We start from the raw sequence: 7,546 nt of genomic DNA, 5'->3' as shown, positions 1-7,546 counted from the left end.
ACACACAAAAAAGGGGAAACCTCATAAAACAAGACCCGTGTACCTTATGATCACAAGCACATTGAAGTACAGGGGAAGGAAGAATCACCCTTCAACCTGCTTTCATGCATCAAGTACACCAAGTGGTCACAACTGTGAAAACATCGACACCAATTCTGCAAAGGGGTCACAGTTTCTGTTTCCTTTTACTGGGACCATCTCCACTGTCACCGTGTCACTCTTCAACCGCTGCGGTGCCCAAGGTGGAGCCCAGCCCCTTCAGGGAGCACCAGATACGGAGGGGCGTCCAGATCCCCACTTCTTGCCATCGGGCTTGTCCGAAGTCTCTGTCTGCAGGCGGTGGAGGGAGGTTTGCTGTTTCTCTTTGTAGCATAGCACACACCAGTTGGAGTTTTGATTCTTGACCTCATTTTCCTCTGAACCCCAGGTCCTTTGCTGGTTACCCATCTTTTTTTTTCTCCTTCTGGAGTTTCCCAGTCACATACAGTTTTGGTTGATATTGACACATGAGAGTTAAGGCTCTTTTCTCATATTAAACCCACGCCTCAAGGAACATACCGTCTCTCCCCACTGTCGCCTCCCCCAGGCAGACCTTCCCCTGTCATCAAACTGATGTGGCTCTTCCTTGAGGCCTTGTGTCTTGAACCTACAACAGTGAGGAGCCCCAGATACTTGAGAGGCACTAGAAAGTCACCCGGATGAGAGGCCTCACCCAGCCCCAATCTTGTGCCGTTACTGGCAAACGTCACCGGCATAGCTATTCTCTGCTGTTTTCATGAGATGATGTCACTACGAAACATCACACGTAAAACATGGGCCAGGTGCACACGTGTGTCTGTGCTGGCCGGGGACAAGTAAGCTGGCCGATTTCCTTTCTGATTAGTCCCTGGCCCTGGGGTCAATGTCAGATAACACTGGCCGGACTTTGTGGTGATAACCAGCTATGGGAAGGCAGGATCGATGGGCCCCATGCTCTCGTAGTGGTATTTCATACAGCAGGCCCAAGCCCCTTCCTGGAGGATCCCATGAGGTCCCTGTGAGGGTGTTTTGTTTTGGGAAGCAAATTGTGCTCAGAGACTGAGCAACGTATTTAACACAGGTTCTCTTGGGAATTTCATAAGCCACTCGCACACAGGGTAATGTCTTTTAAAATTTTTTTAAATGTATTTTTGAGAGAGAGAGAGAGCACAAGTGAGGGAGAGGCAGAGAGAGAGGAGCCACAGACTCTGAAGCAGGCCCCAGGCTCCGGGCTGTCAGCACAGAGCCGGACGCAGGGCTCGAACTCCCTGACCGCGAAATCACGACCCGAGCCAAAGGCAGACGCTGAACCACCGGAGGCCCCCAGGTGCCCCCAGGGTAATGTCTCTTAAGAAATGAATACAGAAGCATCATGATCCAAATCGATCACACTGTTGTCCCAGGTAAGGGAGATGAGAGGAAGCAAGCGCAGATTTAGTCGAGCTGTACCTTTCTGAGTTGGTACTAGGCAGAGATGACTTAGCCAGCTGACAGCTGGCATGCGGCTACCACCGCAAACGCAAAAGCCCCCGTGGCTAGAGCAGGTTGCTAGAGAACCAATGCGGCTACCGGTGCTTCTGGGCAAGAGGATGGCCTTCCCAGGGCCAGTGGGTGGCTTTCATCACTGTGGGAAAAAGAGGCGCCTTTACTGTGGCAGTAGCTAATTGCCCCCAAGGTCTCTGGAGAACTGTCTAGATCAGCAAAGTGTGGCCCGGCCCAGGCCAAACACTTTCGGACTGCCCTCCCAAACTCTGCGTATTGATAGCCAAAATGTCCCCTTATCTGGACATGTTGCTTCTTCGTATGTTTTTTATAGATAAGCCCCCAGCGAGGGCTTTCAGCGGCTGAGCTGCTGCGTGCTTATCTGTGAGAACAGACAGATGATGACGTCCCGACACAATCGGCCCATTCTTCTCTCAGAACAACTCTTTTGTCTTGTCAGAAGCAAGTGGATTTGAGATAATACCAAACCACTGCACAGCAAAGAGGCAGCTGAGTTCATACCTTTTATGTTCCTACTTTTACATCACGTACCACACGCTGTTATGCTCTGACATGTCTGTAAAGGAGACCAGAACAGATTTCAACTGGTTTTATACAAAAGTGAGGTTGATGCTGGGGACAGTCAGGACCCCTGGCCCCTAAGACCCAGAGGCCACAAGAGCGTGTCTGTGAGACATGGGCTGACCCTGAGCAGGAGCCATGCCTCTTTGCGGCAGAGGTAGTGTGAGAGAGGGGCCGAAGGCTGCTGGGTAGAGCATCAGTACCACATTTCTACACTGATGGAAATAAAGCCCTAGTACCAGACCTGGGGGAGGGAGGTTATATTGTCATATACCAACAAAAATCCCTGAATTGTATGATTTTTTTTCAGGAAGTCACTTTATCTAAAAATTTTTACTGGAGCAGTAAAGGAATGTATGGATCTGAACGTCATAATCAGAAATTTGAGGTTTTAGACTCAGCAGCCTTTTAAGAAGAGGTTAGAAAGATTGCTGCCGAATCACTACATCAACACACACAATTTTAGAATGCCCAAAATGGCCACTGCTGGTTTAAGAGTTACAATCTATCTAAACGTTTCATAAGAGTTGAGGTAACTAATTCTTGATATGTATTACCGGAAAACCTACCAGCACGTTTCTTAACATCAGAAGAATTCCTAACTCTGAATGTCAGGACTCAAGAATAGCAAGATGCGTGGGTGGCCCAGTCCAGTAACTAACTTATTCTTCTTGATCTCAGCTCAGGTCTGGATCTCAGGGCCCTGAGTTCAGGCCCCACGCTGGGCTTGACACCTACTTAAAAAAAAAAAAATAGCAAGAACAGTTGAAGGAAAAAAAATGCATATATTTTAAGACATGTTTAATTTAACATCTTATCTTACCCTATCCTATCCTATCCTATCTTACTATTTGAAAGAGAGCCCCTCAGCAGGGAGCCTGACATGGGGCTCTATCCCACCACCTTGGGATCATGACTCCAGCTGAAATCGAGTTGGATGCTCAACTGACTGAGCCACCCAGGTGCCCTGAAACATTTATTTAGCTTTCAATCTAACTTGCAAGCAATTTTAATAAAAATTCCTTTCCATTCTTGAAATGAGATCTCATTTCTTTCTGATAATATTATTTCTTACTAAGAGTGGATTATATACATTTCCTCCACGAGAGAAAATGCTTAAGGTTACCCCTTGCCTGACAGTGATACAAAGGACGTGTGCAGAGGATGTGTGTTACAACGTAGGTAAATTCAACAGTGTCGCAAAATGGTTGCGGATGAAAAATACTCATACTACACCAAAAAGAAACCTCATAAATCTTCCAGTAAACATTAATATCCTCAATTTATTCCTCAACCTGGTAAAGAGTATCTGAAAGCCCACAGCTAATATACTTAATGGTGAAAGATTAAATACCCCTATGATCAGAAACAAGGCAAGAATATTTTATAGATGTCCCTCTTCTGGACTTTTATATGAACGGAACCATATAAAAAATGTGGCACTTGGTTTCAACATTTTTTATTTATTTTTGGGACAGAGAGAGACAGAGCATGAACGGGGGAGGGGCAGAGAGAGAGGGAGACACAGAATCGGAAACAGGCTCCAGGCTCCGAGCTGTCAGCCCAGAGCCCGACGCGGGGCTCGAACTCACGGACCGCGAGATCGTGACCTGGCTGAAGTCGGACGCTCAACCGACTGCGCCACCCAGGCGCCCCTGTGGCACTTTGTTTCTGGCTTCTGTCACTTAGCACAATGTTTTCAACGTTTGTCCATGTTGTAGCAGTATCATCACATCATTCCTTGGTATGGCCAAATAATATTCCATATATGGATCTATAATTTGTTTATCCAGTAATCATTTGTTGGACGTATGGGTTGTTTCTTTTTTGGCTGGTATGAATAAAGGTAAAATTCACATTTGTCTGCAAGTGTTTGTGTAGCCATATGCTTTCATTTCTCCTTGGGTATATGCTAGAGGTCGAATTACTGGGTCATTGGTAATGTTATGTTTACATGTTTGAAAAACTGTGGGGCTAGTTTGCAAAGTGTCTGCACAATTTTACATTCCTGTAATGCGTGAGGATTCCGGTTTCTCCATTTCTCTCCAGTGCATGTTAATTTCCGTGTTGTTTGGGGGTTTTTTTGGCTACCCTAGTGAGTGTGAAGTGGTACCTTAGTCTGCTTTTTATTTACATTTCCCTAGTAACTAACGATGTTGAGCATCTTTTCATGTGCTTGTTGGCCGTGTGTATATCTTTTTGGAGACATTTCCATGCAAGTCCTTTGCCAATTTGTAAATTGGGGGTTTGACTTTTTGTTGTTTAGTTGTAAGAGTTCATTATATCTCAGAATGGATCAAAGACCTAAATGTAAGTCGTAAAACTATAAAACTCTTAGAAAAAATGTAGAGATGAATTTTCATGACCTTTGGATTTGGCCGTGGTTGCTTAGATATGATTCCAAAAGCACGACGAACAAGAGGAAAAGCCAGGTAAATTGTGCTTTATCAAATATTTCTAAATTTTTCATCAATGGACACTATTATAAGAAGGAAATGACAACTCACAGAATAAAAGAAAAATTCTTCAAATCATACGACAAGGTGTATTGTCCAGACTATAAAGAATTCTTACATTGTAACAAAAAGACAAACAATCCAATATTTGTAAATGATCAAAGGACTTGAATGGACATTTCTCCAAAGAGTCTCAATGGCCAACACCCAGATGAAAAGATGTTCAACGTGATTAGTCATCAGGAAAATGCGATTCAAAACCACAATGAGATGCCTTAGACCGTGGAGTTGACCAAGAACCCACATGAAGATTTGGGAGGTACCCCCTGCTACCTGTTAGGTCCCTCTGCGCTGCTCGTGCTGTCTCTCAAGGTGCTATCTGTGAGATTCCTCCCCGTTGTCACGGGCCTCTAGGTCCCAAGACTTATGGATCGTCTTGCCTCCTTTTTCTGTGAGCTGCGTGGGAGAGGGTGCGCGAAATCGCCCCTCTGAGTCAGAACTCACATGGCAAGGGGACAGGCCCAGGGAGGAGGTGACAGGATGCAGAGGGCTAGAGTTGTCCTGCATAACCCAAGGTTGGGGGTGGGGTGGGGAGCAGGAGCCCTGATGTGCGGGCAGGTGGAGGGTGGCGGGGGACCATCCTCGACCAAAAGCGGGGCTGGGGTCAGGCAGCTGTCCCCACTGCCCAGGACAGTCCTGCCTGCAGCTGCACTGCTCTCGCGGCTCCGCCCTCTCTCTCCCTGTCTCCTGGCTGGTCCCCGGGGCCGGCCATGTCGCCAGTGCACCCTCCCCGCTTAGCTTGCTTCTCGATGCCAAAGTCCTCACTCCCATGCCGACTTCCCCAGGGGACTGTCGCGCCCTGCACCCTCTCCCCAGCATCTCTTCCAGGGGATCCCGCATCCCAGAACTGCCGAGATGGGCTGGGGCCTTCGGTCCAGTACATTCTCGGCTTCCAGCCACCACCACCACCGACTGCCAGGTTTTCCCCACCCGACCGGATAAGGGCCTGGCCGGTCCAGACTTTGGGGACAGTGAGAAGAGTCATTCCCTTCAGGGGGCCCGGAGGGTGTGACATTCCCATATTAAAATGCCCTGTGCTCTGACTTTTGAAATATGAAATAGAACCCACAATGACGCAAGGCTGTCGTGTCTAAATGACAATCTGAGCATCAGAATAAGAAACCCCAAAGGAGTGTCCTCAACTTCCCGCCCTGCTGGTGGCCTGTTCTGAAACAATGTGTGTCCCTAGGCTAGTACCTGGGTTTTCCAGGGGAACCCAGAGGGTGTCTCAAAACCGCCTAGGGAGAGGAGTCTCCCTTCCTGGAGGGACCCGCTGCCACATCGCGGTTCCCTTTTGTCCCGGGTTAAAGGTGGAAGAGACCTGCCCTGCAGTGTGACCTCGCCATCCCCCGGTGTGGGAGACCTCCTGCACTCCGTGTGACCATGAGTACGGTCCCCTGTCCAGCGTAACTGACCTAAGAATGCTGTTCGGGCAATAAGAACACATCGAACCACAAGGAGGAAAACGCAGCTTTTATTTCAAGAGCTGACACGAGAGAGGTGTTTGTTATTTTAAATCAATTTTTCTTTCCCATTTTCAAGAGGTGGGGGTGGGGGTGGGGGTGAGCAGGCAAGACCCATGGTTGTTTGGAAGGGGCCACCTGCAGCGGGGCGTGGCTCAGTCCAGCATCCACACCCACATGGACAGGTCCACGTCACTTCTGTGCCTCCCCAGCTGCCTATTCAGTAAAAAGCACAGGATATTTTGGGAAGGCCTGGGGCGTCTTGAGGGTCTAGTTGTCTTCTCCTCGTCGCTGGGTGCGGGTGTGCTGGGTTTCACTTCAGGCTTTTCTTTCTCCATGACTCGCTGACGCCACAGACGGCTTCACGAAGGAGCACCACTCCTGGAAAAGATGATGCAAGTCAATCGACCCAGGGGACCCGGGGGGCTCTTCCCCCCCCCACCCCCCCACCACATGCACCTGTTTCCAGGGTAGTCCTCAGAGATCGCTTTATCTGCCTTGTTCCCTGCAACAGGCAAGAACAGTTAAAGAGAATCCACTCCAGGCATTTCAAGAAGGAAAGGATCTAAGGCTGGGAACTAGGTGCTGACAGATCTGTGCAAGGCCCGGAGGAGCAAAGGACGAGGGCTGTGAGTGTGATGACAAACTGCCTTTGGAGACCGCACTCACCCCTAATACCTGACCTTGACCCCCACACACCCCTGATCCCTACCACGACCCCCAGACTGCCCCCCCCCCAAAAGTTTTGTGCTGTATTTCTGAACCCGACGCAGTGCCTGTTTTATCCGGTAGGGTTGGGGGTCATCAGGTGGGTGGGCGTGGTAACATCACAAAGAAATATTACATGTTATTGGTGGATATGGATGTCTTACCTCTCAGACCACCGAGCTCGCTTCAGGAACGTCTGGAAGAGAGGTCAAGGAGTGAGAGAGAGGATTCTTCTCCTCCTTGTCTTATCCTTCCTGCCCTGAGCCCCAGGGCCTGACTGGCTAAGCCCAGAGGTGTCACAGTGACTCACAATGGCTCTCAGAACCTTTTGACCACACGCAAGTTCCGAGCGCTTGACACGATCACCTTGGTTACTACTGGTTCACGACTGAAAACTGCAAGTGGGCCAGTGGTTCCGGGGCCAGTGGGGGGGGGTGTCAGTTGTTACCCACATTCAGTGACACCTGGATTAGTTGAGGACTATGAGAACCAGGTCAGACCTCCTTTGCCTGAGAGGCAGGGAGGGCCCAGCCTCCAAGCTATCGTCCCAAACCGAGTAGAACCACGTCAAGACATTAAGATACGGAGTTCAGTCTCTAAAAGACCTCAGAAAGGGATGAGAACTATTGTTAGTGTCCGACTAACACAAGACAGTGGCAAACCTGCCTTTGTCTTAATGGATTTCCTTCTTAGGAGAACCAAAGTAAACACCCAGGAAGTAGATCAGGAAAGGTTGGCTGACATCAGTTAAACACATAAGAAAATAAGTTTTGTAGA

The 7,546-nt window shown here is 48.7% G+C and overlaps 1 long non-coding RNA gene across 1 annotated transcript; it reads right to left on the bottom strand.

The window, feature by feature from the left end:
* Positions 1–6,056: 6,056 nt before the first annotated feature.
* On the bottom strand, positions 6,057–7,087 carry LOC111559180. Its single transcript, XR_002740160.2, has 3 exons — positions 6,934–7,087; positions 6,521–6,566; positions 6,057–6,442 (listed from the first exon to the last, which is right to left on the bottom strand). It is a non-coding gene; the product is annotated as an uncharacterized LOC111559180 (long non-coding RNA).
* Between the last annotated feature and the right edge of the window lie 459 nt (positions 7,088–7,546).

The sequence above is a fragment of the Felis catus genome, chromosome X (genome assembly GCF_018350175.1).
Source record: "Felis catus isolate Fca126 chromosome X, F.catus_Fca126_mat1.0, whole genome shotgun sequence".
NCBI lineage: Eukaryota > Metazoa > Chordata > Mammalia > Carnivora > Felidae > Felis > Felis catus.
This window is presented reverse-complemented; position numbering and strand designations above follow the sequence as displayed.